The sequence below is a fragment of the Triticum dicoccoides genome, chromosome 2B (assembly GCF_002162155.2).
Source record: "Triticum dicoccoides isolate Atlit2015 ecotype Zavitan chromosome 2B, WEW_v2.0, whole genome shotgun sequence".
In the NCBI taxonomy this organism is placed as follows: Eukaryota; Viridiplantae; Streptophyta; class Magnoliopsida; order Poales; family Poaceae; genus Triticum; species Triticum dicoccoides.
Window position 1 is genome coordinate 746,713,420 of NC_041383.1, and position 15,135 is coordinate 746,728,554.

The 15,135-nt window shown below is 51.1% G+C and overlaps 1 pseudogene; it reads right to left on the reverse strand.

Annotated features, from left to right (window-relative positions):
- Positions 1-10,887: 10,887 nt before the first annotated feature.
- LOC119361306 lies at positions 10,888-12,702 on the reverse strand (annotated as a pseudogene).
- Positions 12,703-15,135: the final 2,433 nt, after the last annotated feature.

Genomic DNA, 15,135 nt, shown 5'->3' on the forward strand with positions numbered 1-15,135 from the left:
TGTGATGGACAAGACCCACCTGTTAGCTTAGCATAATGATCATTTAGTTTACTGCTATTACTTCCTTCATGTCAAATACTTATTCCTGCGACTACGAGATTATGCAACTCCTGGATACCGGAGGAATACCTTATGTGCTATCAAACGTCACAATGTAACTGGGTGATCATAAAGATGCTCTACAGGTATCTCCGAAGGTGTTTGTTGAGTTGGCATATATCGAGATTAGGATTTTTCACTTTGAGTATCGGAGAGGTATCTCTGGGCCCTCTCGGTAATACACATCATAAGCTTGCAAGCAAATGAATAAGGAGTTAGTCGCAAGGTGATGTATTACAGAACGAGTAAAGAGACTTGCCGGTAACGAGATTGAACTAGGTATGAAGATACCGATGACCGAATCTCGGGCAAGTAACATTCCGATAGACAAAGGGAATTACGTATATTGTCATTACGATTCGATCGATAAAGATCTTAATAAAATATGTAGGATCCGATATGGGCATCCAGGTTCCGCTATTGGTTATTGACCGGAGAGTTGTCTCAGTCATGTCTAAATAGTTCTCGAACCCGTAGGGTCCGCACGGTTAACGTTCGTTGACGATATAGTGGTATATGAGTAATATGATTTGGTGACCGAATGTTGTTTGGAGTCCTGGATGAGATCACAGACATGACGAGGAGCAAAATGGTAGAGAGGTAAAGATTGATATATAGGACAATGATATTCGGACACCGGAAGTGTTTCGAAGTGTACCGGGTGATCATCAGAGTACCGGTGGGGGTACCGGGCAACCCCGGAAGGGTGATGGGCCTATTGGGCCATTAGAGGGGAGAACACCTGACCACAGGGGGCTGGTGCGCCCCCCAAGGCAGCTAACCCATGGGAGAAAGGAAAAGGGGGATTTGGCCTCCCCCTTCCTTCCCTCTCCCCCCTTTCCTTCCCCCCTCCGACAAATAAGGAAGGGGGTGCGACCAAGGGCATGAGCCCAAGTAGGATTCGGTCCTACTTGGGGCGCCCCTTGTCCTCTCCCCTCTCCCTCCCACCTATATATATGTGGGAGGGGGGGCGCCTAGCACACCACAGACAATTGCTTAGTCGTGTGCGGCATCCCCCCTCCATCGTTTACACCCCGGTCATATTTTCGTAGTGCTTAGGTGAAGCCCTGCGGAGATAACTTCACCATCACCGTCACCATGCCGTCGTGATGCCGGAACTCATCCACTACCTCGTCATCTTGCTAGATCAAGAAGGCGCGAACGTCACCGAGCTGAACGTGTGCTGATCGCCGAGGTGTCGTACGTTCGGTACGCGATCGGTTGGATCATGAATAAAGTTTGACTACATCAACCGCGTTGTCAAACGCTTCCGCTTACGGTCTACGAGGGTACGTAGACACACACTTTCCCCTTGTTGCTATGCATCTTCATGAATAGATCTTGCGTGTGCGTAGAATTTTTTTTGTTTTCCATGCAACATTCCCTTCAACAAGGTATTCCTCCGGTATCCGAGAGTTGCATGATCTCATGGTCGAAGGAACATGTATTTGTAATTAAGAAAGAAGTAGCAATAAACCGAACGATCATATGCTATGCTAATGGTTGGGTCTTATCCATCACATCATTCTCCTAATGATGTGATCCCGTTATCAAATGAGAACTCATGTCTATGGTTAGGAAACCTTAACCATCTTTGATCAACGAGCTAGTCTAGTAGAGGCTCACTAGGGACACAGTATTTGTTTATGTATCCACACATGTATTTAAGTTTTCGGTCAATACAATTCCAGCATGAATAATAAACCTTTATCATGATGAAGGAATATAGTAATAACCATTTTATTATTGCCTCTAGGGCATATTTCCATCAAGCACGCACATATAATCTTTCCTCGTTGGAGGTACTGGCAAGAGGCATAACAATAGATCGAATTAGGGCCTCCCCATCTAGGAAAATGTGGCTGCACTAGTGAGCTCGATTCGGTGGCACTATGACTCGATGATCGGAACCACAGTAAAAAACTTGATGCAATGCATACGAGCATAATATCAATACTAGCATGGATGAGTAATACAAAGATTTAACATATGAATCTTAGCATTAACAATGAATCATTTAGTCCACTGGATGCAAATGAGGATGGCATAGTGATGACGGATTCACAAACGTATTCATAGCATCTGAAAATGATTAAATGACCAACTATTATGCAAATATTCAAGTAGGAACCATGGCAATTGCGATGCCATCATGCAAGTGGATGACATGGCTTGCCTTAGTCTAGAGGAGTGTCACAATACTCCTAGTCTTCTTCCATATTTCTTCTAAAAATAATATAAATGACAAAAAGAAAATGTCACATGAAACATTTTCTGTTGCCAGAAATTCTAGACAGCAAGGAAAAATATCAAATTTTACCAGCAACAAGAATAGCTCAGTACAAAACTATAGAAAAAAAGTTTCAACTCATTTGGACTTATAGTTTAGAAGCGAGAGGTGGTCAAAGTTCTGGCCAAAAGTTCAATTTACATGAATTAAATCAAATTTCTAGAGAGGGCCATGTTGCAGGTGTATTCTTCGCGGGCACCTCCACTAGAAAACACATTGGAGGGACAAGAGAGGCTGACGGGTGGGGACCATCGTCAGGTTTAACAGAGAGAGCGATGGGGAGCGGCATTGCCGGCAGTGGGTCTCCGGTGAGGAGGCCATGACGATCACCAGCGATGGATGGAATGTGTAAGACAATAAGTTTTGGGGAACCAGCACAACCCTCTAGGGGTGGCTTATCTCATTATATATAATGGTTGTGTTACAATATGTACCATATACGTACATAGGTACAGAAGCTATACATAGTCTAACACCCTCCCTCAATCTTAGCCACTTTCTAAAGAACCGAGAAGGGTAAGATTGCGCCTACAAGCCTCAAACTGTGGCAGCGGTAAAGGCTTAGTGAAGATGTCTGCAAGTTGATCCTTAGATGAGATAAACTTGATCTGGAGTTGCTTCTGTGATACACGTTCCCGTACAAAGTGATAGTCAACTTCAATGTGTTTCATTCGGGCATGAAATACTGGATTTGCAGAAAGGTATGTAGCACCGATGTTATCACACCAAAGAATAGGAGGCTGTGGTTGAGACAAACCCAACTCCTGAAGCAAAGACTGCACCCAAATAATCTCTGCAGTAGCATTAGCCACAGCCTTGTACTCAGCTTCAGTACTGCTACGTGACACAGTAGCCTGTTTCCGAGCACTCCAGGCGATCAAATTAGAGCCAAAGAATACTGCATAACCCCCCGTGGATCGCCTGTCATCTGGGCTACCAGCCCAATCTGCATCAGAGAAGGCCGAAAGGACCCGAGAGGAAGTCGGCCGAATATGCATACCAAATGTCAGGGTGAACTGAACATAACGAAGAATGCGTTTAACAGCAGCCCAATGAGTATCTCTCGGAGCCTGAAGATACTGACAAACCCTGTTAACAGCATAAGAGATATCTGGTCTCGTGATCGTCAAGTACTGAAGTCCACCAACAATGCTCCTGTACTCTGTGGCATCCGCAGGAGACAAAAGCTCACCATCAACAGTTGTTATCTTGTCGGTAGACGACATGGGTGTGGTGGTCGGTTTGCACTTCAGCATGCCAACTCTCTGTAACAACTCCAAGGAGTACTTCTTCTGCGTAAGGACAAGACCAGTAGCACGAGAAGTGACCTCAACTCCAAAAAAGTAGTGAAGCTTCCCAAGATCTTTGACCGCAAAATCAGCACCAAGAGAGCAGACAAGAGCATCAGCAGCATACTGAGAAGAGCTGACAAGGATAATATCATCGACATATACCAAAAGATACATAGTGACTTCTGGCTTCTGTAGAAGAAATAACGAAGTGTCAGCAGTAGACGGCACAAACCCATGAGCACGAAGGGCAGAGGCAAGGCGGGCATGCCAGGCACGAGGAGCTTGCTTCAAACCATATAGTGCTTTGGAAAGACGACAGATATAGTCAGGACGATCAGGATCAGAGAAACCAGGCGGCTGTTTCATATAAACCTCTTCCTCCAAAAATCCATGTAGAAAAGCATTCTGCACATCAAGTTGACGAAGTGACCAACCACGAGAAACAGCAATGGAGACAAGAAGCCGAATAGTGGTAGGCTTGACGACAGGACTGAAGGTGTCCTCATAGTCAAGACCATGACGCTGCCGAAAACCGCGAGCAACAAGTCGCGCTTTGTAACGCTCAATAGATCCATCCGAATGCTTCTTCACTTTGAATACCCATTTTGAGTCAATAACATTTACCCGTGGTGGTGGAGGAACGAGAGTCCATGTCTTGTTACGAAGAAGAGCATGAAACTCCTGCTCCATAGCCTCTCGCCAATGTGGAATGCGCAGGGCAGCCTGATATGAGCGAGGCTCAGAAGATGGATCCGCAACATCAGCAGCCAAACAAGCAGCCAACCAAGCAACCGTACCATCCTTACATTCCTTAGGTTTGAAAATGCCACTGCGACTGCGTGTATGTGGTCGGGACACAGGAACCACCGAGGTCGACGGAGCAGCCTGCAACGGGCTGGAGGACGGCGACGTTGACGAGTCAGCCGGTGACGAGGAGCCAGTCACGGTAGCCTCGGACTCGGTTGGCGAAGAAGGCCGACCCACCGGCGAAACCGGCAGAGCAGACGAAGCAGCTGGCGACTCCGGCATCACAGACCGGGCCGATGGCGAGCTCGGCATAGTGGGCCGTGGCGTGGCCGGTGTCGCGGGCCGATCCGCTGATGAAGGCGACGTGAGGACCCGAGCCGCGGGCGAAGACGGCGTGACGGGCCGAGCCGCAGGCGAAGACGGCGTGACGGGCCGAGCCGCGGGCGACTCGGCGGCCGCTGGCGAAACGGACCGAGCAGTGGAGATGCTCGGCGCGACGGGCTCGTCGGGTGACCATGCATGGGCACGTGAATCGATGCCATGCAACATAGGGCGATCGACGTGCCCACCAGAAGACGACGATGATGATGGTGAATCCTCCAACAGCTCCAAACGAGCTCCACGTCCGGTTCCTGCACCATGGTTAGGTAACAGCAAAGGAGAGTATGCAACATCATCAAATTGGTCAGAAGTAACAGAGGATGAATGCAGGGATGGTGGTTCGATAGTGGACACAGGAAGGTTGGCAAAGGGAAAAACATGCTCATCAAACACGACGTCCCGAGATATATAGACACGATTAGTGGGAACATGAAGACATTTGTAACCTTTATGAAGAGAGCTATAGCCAAGAAAAACACACTTCTTAGAACGAAACTCAAGCTTGCGCTTGTTATATGGACGAAGATGCGGCCAGCAAGCACACCCAAATACCTTGAGAAAGGTATAATCAGGTTGTTCATTAAGGAGAACCTCAATGGGAGTCTTCATGTTTAAAACACGAGTAGGAGTACGGTTGATGAGAAAGCATGCAGTGGTGAAAGCATCACTCCAAAACCGAAACGGAACAGATGCATGGGCCAAAAGAGTAAGACCAGCTTCAACAATATGACGATGCTTATGTTCGACTGAACCATTCTGCTGATGTGTATGTGGACATGCTAAACGATGAGCTATCCCAAGCGACTGAAAGAAAGAGTTGAGGTTGCGATACTCGCCCCCCCAGTCTGACTGGACATGAACAATTTTGTGCTTGAGAAGACGTTCAACATGTTTTTGAAACTGAACAAAAATATCAAACACATCAGATTTGCGTTTAATAAGGTAAAGCCAGGTAAAGCGACTATAAGCATCAACGAAACTGATATAGTAATTATGACCACTGACAGAAGTCTGAGCAGGACCCCATACATCTGAAAACACAAGTTCTAAAGGATGTTTCACCTCACGACTGGACTCCGAAAAAGGAAGTTGATGACTCTTCCCCTGCTGACAAGCATCACACACTGCTACATCTTTATGACTAGACAAACTAGGAAGCTCATGACGACGCAAAATATGAAGGACAATAGGTGTGGCCGGGTGACCAAGACGAGCATGCCACTATGACGGAGAGACCCGAACTCCACTGAAAACACGAGCGACACCAGGATGCTCCAGATGGTAGAGGCCCTGGCACAACCGCCCACTAAGAAGAATGTCCCTCGTGCCCCGATCCTTAATAAAAAGATCAAAAGGGTGAAATTCACAAAGCACATTATTATCACGTGTGAGTGTAGGAACTGAAAGAAGATTACGGGTCACAGATGGAACTCGAAGAACATTGCGAAGCTGAAGACTCCTATTGGCATGTCTAGTGAGAAGAGATGCTTGACCAATATGAGAGATGTGCATACCTGCTCCATTGGCGGTGTGGATCTTGTCGGAGCCATGATAGGGTTCACGAGTGTGAAGCTTCCCCATCTCGCTGGTTAGATGCTCTGTCGCCCCAGAGTCCATGTACCAGTGTGGATCGATGGAGTAGGACTGAGTGTGTCCCTGTTGCTTCTGCGGCGCGGGACGATCAGCCATGGCGACCTGACGGGCATTGTTGCGTGTATCTTTGCCGTCATTGCCAAGACCAAGGAAGCTTCGCTGGAAGCGCTTATGACACTTGGAGGCCCAGTGCCCATCGCGGCCACAAAGCTGACACACACGTGGACCGCCAGCCCCCGGTAAGGTCGCAGTAGGTGGGGGGGCTGAGGCGGGCGACGGTGGCAGCCCCAAGGGAGACCGGGGTGATGAAGAAGAGCGGCCACCCTTGGTGGCGGCGTTGGCCGAGAGGGAGCCAGTGCCCCTGGTGCGGCGAGTCTCGACCCGTTGCTCAGTGAGAAGGAGCCGAGAGAAAACCTCGTGTGCCAGCATGGGTGTCGAGTTGCCCCGCTCGTTGATGATCTCGACTAAGGCATCATACTCCTCATCAAGACCATTGACAATAAACGAGTTGAACTCGGAGTCGGTGAGGGGCTGTCCAATGGAGGCCAATGTGTCGGCGAGGCCCTTGACCTTGTTGTAGAACTCAGTGGCAGTGGAGTCAAACTTCTGACACTCTCCAAGCTGACGACGGAGTGCAGAGACACGAGCCTGGGACTGCGCTGCAAAGGTGCGCTCAAGGATGGTCCAGGCCTCATGAGACGTCTTCGCGAAGACAACAAGGCCGGCAACTGCCGGCGAGAGCGACCCCTGGATGGAGGAGAGGTTCGCCTGGTCCTGCCCCGTCCAGACGCGATGGGCCGGATTGTAGACCGGACCGTGCACGCTGTCTACCAGCGCGGGTGGGCAGGGAAGCGATCCGTCGACGTAGCCTAGCAGGTAGTGACTCCCCAAGAGCGGGAGAACATGCGCACGCCAGAAGATGTAGTTGTCGGCGGAGAGCTTGATGGTGATGAGATGACCGAAGTGAAATGGCGGCGGCGAAGACAATCCCATCGAGGAGGCTGCCTGGGATGCAAACACCATGGAGGCAGCCGGAGGCACCGAAGCCGATGCGGGAGGAGGCGGGACCGCAGCCAGGGCGGGCGCCGCAAAGCTCGCGGCCGGTGCGAACGCCGCAAGGCCCGCGGCCGGGGCGGACGCCGCCAACCCCGCCAGCGGGGCAGTGTGATCCGCTTGCGGCAGGAGCGGCGGGACGACGCCTGCGGAGTCCGCAGCGGACGGCGGCGCCGCGGTGTGGACCACGAGGTCACGCCCAAGCGAGGGCGCCGGCGGCGTGGAGAAGACGGAGCCGATGCTCCTTGTCCCGATCGGAGCCGGAACAGAGACGGCATCGAGCGGGAGGTTGAGCAGAGCCGCAAGAGAGGCCGGGAGGAAGCCCGCAGCAGTGGAACCGGTGGTGGCGGCGCTCGACATGGCGGCGGCGCGATCGGTGGCGCGGCGGCGGCGGTGAAGGCGGCGGCGGCTGCGGCGGCGGTGCGGGTATTAGGGTTTAGAAGCGGAAGCGATCGTAACCTAGCGTGATACCATGTAAGACAATAAGTTTTGGGGAACCAGCACAACCCTCTAGGGGTGGCTTATCTCATTATATATAATGGTTGTGTTACAATATGTATCATATACGTACATAGGTACAGAAGCTATACATAATCTAACAGAATGGATCCAAGGGAGCACGGGGAATACACACGTACCACAGCTCTGCCCAAGGTGGACGGAGAACGAGGCGGGCTTTGTCTCCGGAGAAGGCAGGCGGCGGAGCTCATCAGAGTTGGCGTTCCTGGCGTCAATCCGACAAACCAGCCACCTAGGCGTGCTCAGGAGCTCAAGATGAACTTGCCCGAAGAGGTTGTAGAGGCGGAGGAGGGCCAGAGTTGAGTCATGACCGTGGGGATTCGCGGCGGAACTCCAGCAAGGATCCGGGGCAGGAGGCCCTCCTGGCCTTGCCCCGCTTGGCTTCGGTCTATTTGTGCCCAATGGAGGAGGTGTGGATCGAGAGAGCAGCTTGGGAGGAGCCAATTTATAGTGAACGAAGATGCCAGGCTTAAGTCGCCGCCATGGAGAAGCTGCCAGAGCTCTAACGGCATATGCGGCTCTAGCAACGCCGTGGATACATCATTCACAAGCTGGTTGTACTGATTGCCCAGCTGATCAAGCTCCTTCTTAAGTTTTGCTACCTCTCAGTGATGAGCTTCATTGTCCTCCAAGATTCTGTTCATGATACATATCCCATATCTTGGTTAGGCACTTCTGTAGGATCCGAGGCCAAGGAGCATCTACCACTACACAACACCACAATGGCATTTTTTGTCAGTTACATTCATATGTTAACTGCATCTAATTTCAAGTGATTTGTTTGTAAGTGCTCTATAATACAATTACAGAATTCATACATAGCAATGTTGTTCCACTTAAGCAACATTCACAAGAAGAGTAACTAAACAGTGCTCTGTTTTCACTACATAGCACAAAATGAATAAAACAGAGCCATGAACACTTTGTTTATTACCTCAGTAGCATATCTTATGTATCTCCTTTCAATGTCAGTGCCTTCAAAAGCAACAAATTTGCCAGGCCTCTGCCTGTGCAGGATGCAGTTAGGCTCAGATTCAACAACACCAGACCAACTTAGCTCCACCACCCTGTGAAGAGTTTGCTTCAACAACATCACCACAAAATTTTAAGTGAATTGACAGATAATGCCTCAAATCAAAGAAATCCCAAATATCTTCATACCATAATACTAACACTAGCAGAGAAATTACTTACAAAATGCTCCATCTGCATGCTTCTAAAGTCACTCATGTCGTCGTCAGAGCTCTCGTTGTTGTGAGGAGAAAAAGAGGAGAGGAGAGAAGCAGAGAATGAGCTCGGGAGAGTAAGCGATGGAGGGGGAGATTGAGCCAGCCGGCCGCTTTGACGTGGTTGGACTAGGTCATAGCCAGCCACGGCGCTAACGACTGTCAGGTGCCGTCCGTTAGCCATCAGCGACACGTGGGCCTCACATGTGGGCCACAAATGTAAGTTTTCTGTTTAAAACATCTAAAACGGTCGCAGCGCCCTTCCCGGGGCAGGGCTCGGCGGCGGGTGCAGCTCGGCGGGCGGTGGTCCGGCGTCCTGGTGGCAGGGGCCGGCGGCCGGCGCGGTGGTGGCGCTGCCTCTTGGCGGCGGGGTGGCCTGGTGGTGCTGGTGGCCGGCGGCGCGGCCCCGGCCCAGATCTGGGCCCTTAGGGCCCCATCTGGGTCCTAGCGGGCCGGCGCCGGCGTGGCCTTGCTGTCTGCGGCTCGGTGTGGAGGAGGAGCGGCTCGGATGTGGGCGGCGGCGTCGATGGCGTGCCGGCAGCAGCGCGAGGGCGGGAGCTTTACGGGCCCATGAGGGCTCGGCCGGGCCTGTGGGCCTACGGGCCTGATGTGCTCCTGCTATTGCGTCCGGACGGCTACCGTCGCTGACGGTGGAGGTGGGGCCCTCCCGCGTGCCGACGGTGCTGCTGCCCTAGTCCCGGCTCTGATTCTTCGCCGTGTTGTCCTCACTTCGCGGTGTCGTGGTGAGACGGCGTGGGGGCCTCTTGACCGTGTTGGCGCTGGGTGGTGGTTGGTTTGGTGGCTGGCTCTGGAGCGCCCGAGGTGCGGGTTGGGATCGGGGGAAACCCCTGTCGGCTTGGCCGACACCGGCGCGGTGGCGCCTGTGGGTGCCTCCTAACCTTCCGGGGGGGCGTCGGGGGCTACCCTTCCTCTCGCCTCGTCGTGTACCGGGGGAAACCCTTGGCAGCAGCGTCGTCATCGTCGCGATCCTTCTTGGAGGTGTTGATAGGTGCCGGCGCTTCGGAGTCTTGGAGCCTAGTGGAAGATCCCGGTGGGCGCAGCGTTCGCGAGGCTTCTTCGTTTTCGTTGATCCGCCGTTGTCGGCATTTGTTTCTTTTACTCTTTCTCTATCGTTTCTTTTGGGCGTGACTGTGCTGCTTCCGCCCCAACACCTATCCTTGTACGGCTTGGTTGGTTGCTTTGTATACAAAGCGGGGGGAAACCCTTTTTCGGCAAAACGGTCATCAACCGAAAGTTATAGTTTTTCAGGATGAATTACGAAAAAAGTGATAGTTTTGGTTAAAGTTTAAAAATTGTAGTTCTGTGGGACACCAACCCAATTGTGGTATCTTTTTATCAAATACGCCAACCAGTAGCTAGCTAGACCCCTTGCGTTGTGTTTGCGCTTTGCAAGCGTGGAACACAACAATGCATGGCTGCTTCAATCGTTGTCACCTCTGCCACGTACCAATTATTTTCATCACCTTCAGCAAAACAAAACACTGGGCCTGACAACAGCCGTATGTACTGATTAATTAAGACTACATGTCAATAACCGTGATTTGTGATCTGATGAAGCTAACATACATGGCCAAGAAAAGTTTTATGATTTTTATCTTATTCTGCGACTAGTTCATAGCTAGCGCAGGCCCCGTCAATGTATTGCTTGCTTAATTTCTGTCAGACTTCAAAGGCTCTGCAGCCTGCTGTTGTTCTTCTGAGTGAAGATCTGGTTGAGGATGGCCGCCAGCCTCACGCCTCCCTGGGCAATCCTCTTCTCAACAACTGGCATCGCCAAGAAGAAATATTCGTCTGCATACATACATGCAGTTCAATCCCAAGAGGATCATAAGTATCACACAGTAAATCGGTCATTATGTGAGGTTGACCTGGAGTACCTTCTAAGTTGGAGTATTGCTCAACACCCACGTACGCCGGGCACTGACAGCTCCGCGCTCTCCTCGGCGTACCGGTGTACGTGGAGTACCTTCTAAGTCTGTATGTAAGGCTTCAGCATTGGCCTTAAGTGCTGACAAGTAATTAAGCTCTCATCATGATAATCTACATTCATGGAAACTGCATACAATTCCGGATCGTCAGAAATTGACAGCTTTTGAAGCCTGAAATGAAATACTATTAGCTTACAGACAGACTTACAGTAAGGTTGAGCTTGATGGGGTCGATCATGGTGCGCAGGTCGTCCTTGTAGAAGTAGAACTTGCTCTAGGCCGTCTGGATGACCTTGTCATCCCACACCTGAAAGCCATGATGCGTTAGACAGAGGAACGGACAGAGAAGAGCAGTGATTGGGTCCAAGTCTCCATGTTATGCACCCATGCTGTACTGCGGAGTGCAGACGTACCTTGTGAAGGTTGGTCTTGGCTGTGCTGTACCAGGTGACGAGGATGGTGTTGCCGCCGAGGTCGGCGGTGCATGGGCTGGTGGACGTCGCCGAGGAAGTGCGCCAGGAACAGGCGAACAGCAGGCTCTCCGTCCGGTTATCTGAATGACCATACCAAGCAGTCAGGCAGGAGTAACTAAGTTGTTGTGCGCCGCCCTATCAGTAGGTTTCAACAAGTACACATGCTTACTCGGGCTTGAGGAGTCTTGGAATGCGGCGGTGTAGTTGTTTATGCCTCCGACCACGCACATGTCCTTCTCCCCTTTTGGACCGTGGCAGTCCCCTGTCCAGCATTACACAGTTTGAACTTTGAACATCCATGGACGCGTCCGGGCATATTCACGAACTCCCATGCTCAAACGTCCGTGGACGCGTCCGGGCATATTCACAAACAGAAACAGTGCACCGGCGTGCCCGGACGCATCGCCGACAGTGACGGTCAATCCATAAACAATATTTGACACAACCAGCTACTTCATTTTAAAATTATTAAGTTCATATGATTACATGCAACGCAAAATTAGTCTAAATTTACATCGGCGACAGTCCTTGTTTTTCTCACTGTATTCATGTCTAGCAGCCGGTTGAGCCCCTCAGAGTGGAGGTGAAAATCACCGGCGGCGTAAAGTAGAACATGGGACAAGGACCGACTCACGAGACTTGAGGCGCCGTCGTCTCGCAAGCCCTGCTCTTCCTCATCGCAGCCGGTGGCTTGCACGCCAATCGATGGCAGGTCGATGATGGATCCGTCATGGTCGGAGCCGACACGTCCACCACGGCGCGGTTGCAGCGCCAGGGTTGCTGGTCACCCGTAGCGGTGCCAGAGAGTGCGACTCCGCCTCACCCATCACCAGAGAGCGGCGGCGGCGTGCGCGGCGCGGCGGTGGCGGCCTGCGTGTCGCGAGGTGGTGGCTGCGTTGGGCCTGGCCGGTCGTCGCAGGTGGATGTTGTGGATCTCATCTGAGGCAGCAGGCGGCTCCTCTCGTGCGATCCGAAGACGGCGGATGGGGCGGCGACCCCAGGCCGTGCGGTGGTGGCCGAAGCACTATAGCTGGCGGAGCGGTGGCCCTGAGATGGACGGTGACGGTGGTAGCGCCCCATCCGGAGGGTGGGCTGTTCTGGTCGGTGATGGTGAAGGCGGTGACTGCGGATCCAACGCCCCGATCGGATCCGCGGCGGGAAGGCCTTCTGCCGACCGGCGGCGCATGGAGGGGCCGGTGAGGAGATGCCGGATCTCTGCCGGAGTACAGACGGCGACGTACGTCTTCGTGGCGAGGTTCCGCACGGTTCCAGCCAACCGCGAGATTGGGACGACATGGCCTCGGGTGAAAATCGCGCCTGACTGTAGTCTTGGCGGACAATGGCGACATCTCGGACGTCGTCCCCTTCTTGAGGCATCGTAGTTGTAGGTCATGTCAACCGGATCCGGAAGTTCCGGGGAAACCCTAGATCTGGGTCTACCGAATCAGACGATGACGGCAGCTTCGGTGTCGTTCTTCCTCCTGGGGTCATCATTTTGGAGCAAGTGTTGGTTGGAGGGGACAAGAGGAGGAGCGGTGTTTCATCTTGCCCATTGATGACGGCGGATCTCGGCGGCGTGGCACAGTGGAGACTCGGCGCCCGATGCGCGGAGATGGTCCCGTGCAGGAGGGTGATGCTGTCTGGCGTCGTGCTAGCGTCGGCGGCAGCTAGACCGGGCAAGGTAAATACAACAGTACAACTCTGAAGATGGATTGGTGGTTGCGGCGGCCTCAATACCCGGCAGACGTCCTGGTTGAGGAGCATGCCAGAATGGTGGGTGCCCATACCCGGCAGGCGTCCTGGTAGGGACCTCAGGTCTTAGATGTTAGGTTTGGCTGCGAGGTCTATTTGTAATTAGGCCCAGACTATCAGCGTCCCTTCATCAACTGGATAGGAGTAGCGACAGATGTTGCATGGACGGTGGCTTTAGTCTTACTGTTGTATGACTTTGTAATGTCTTGTGTCAATAATTAATAAAATGGATGTATGCATTGTCCAAATGCAGAGGCCGAGAGTGCTGACGTTTTGAGAAAAGTCTCCGGCAACATTGCGTTGGCTGATGGACATGCACTGCACTGCAGGCCTACCTTATCTTGTCTGAGCAACCGCGCGCCCACAGGCAAATTGGGCGTAGCGACTAGCGAGTCGTGTTCCACGCGCGCGGAGGCATTCAAGGGAGGGAGGGACCGGGCGTTGCTTGGGAGTTTTTTTTGTTTGAACAAAGCAAGGCACCCAGAAGGTGCCCAAATTTCATTTCCAGCATTGATCATAGTACATGAGATATTACAATGGCCTAAAAATCAGAAGAGGAGAACAGCCAGAACAGAGTAGCTGGAGGGGGAAGCATAGGTAGGTTGAATGAAGATCAACCAGATGAACATCATCTAACTCAGCAAGGACAGAAGAAAAGAGAGAGGGCTAAAAGAAAACACAGCAAAAGCCCTTCAAAAGAAATGGTAGCACTTGTATCATCCCTTGACGCATGATCGCCAGAAGAATCTGTGAGACTTCGTCCTTTTTAAATTGATGGCATCCTGATCACATCCTTTGAAATAAAAGAAGAGCCATAGTGCTTGAAATCTGCAACTTAGCACATGATCTTAGAAACAATACACCTTATGAATATGGAAACCTGAAAGAGCGGTGTTTTGCAAGGATGAAATAACAGGACAATGAGCATTTCTATGGGGATTATGGGAACATTCCATAGGTGGAGCACAGATGTTCTGATAAATCTGCTTAGCAAGATTATGTGCCACCCCATTGTTATTCCTAGAAATATGAAAAATCTGCGCCTGCATATGAGACGTTAAATTGAGAATAGCAGCTAAATCTTTTGTAGCACTCCAAGGGGCAGCAGAATGCAATAAGTTTCTGGAAGCAATCACGGAAGCTAGCGTAAGACAATCTGTTAAAAAGACAGGACGTTGAATATGAAGAACGCTGGCAAGATGAGCTGCAAATTCCAGCGCAAGAACTTCTGCCTGGAGAGGTGTTGTTGTTGGAAGAGCTGAAGCTTGGACCTGTATGTTTAGTTCACCTTGTAATAAAGGAATACAGAAGAAAACTCCAATTCCTGTCCGAGTCTGACCAAAGTAAAAACCTGGAGCTTTTTTAGTTTTAAAAGCAGCATCAGTGTAGATTTTAGGACCCTTTAGGAGCGTAACAAAATTAATAGTATTACCTTGAGGGGGCAAAATCTGCAACTCATGTTGGTTGTTCAGGTTATTAGAATTGTTCAAATTTAATAGAGAGTCATTTTGCAAGGAATGATCCATGGCAGCAGCTAAAATATTAACCTGATAAGGTTGATGCTTCTTACGCTAATATAGGAAGTCATTCCTAATTTTGCACATGCACCATAAGAAATTGAGGACATTCTTTAAAGAAGCATGTGGGTGATTAGAAGAAGGAAGTCGAGCAATAGCCAAATGCACATAATTGAGACCTTGAACTAAATCATGAGATCTAATAAACCAGGGTTTCGAGAACCAGGCCGCTCTGGCAAAGTCA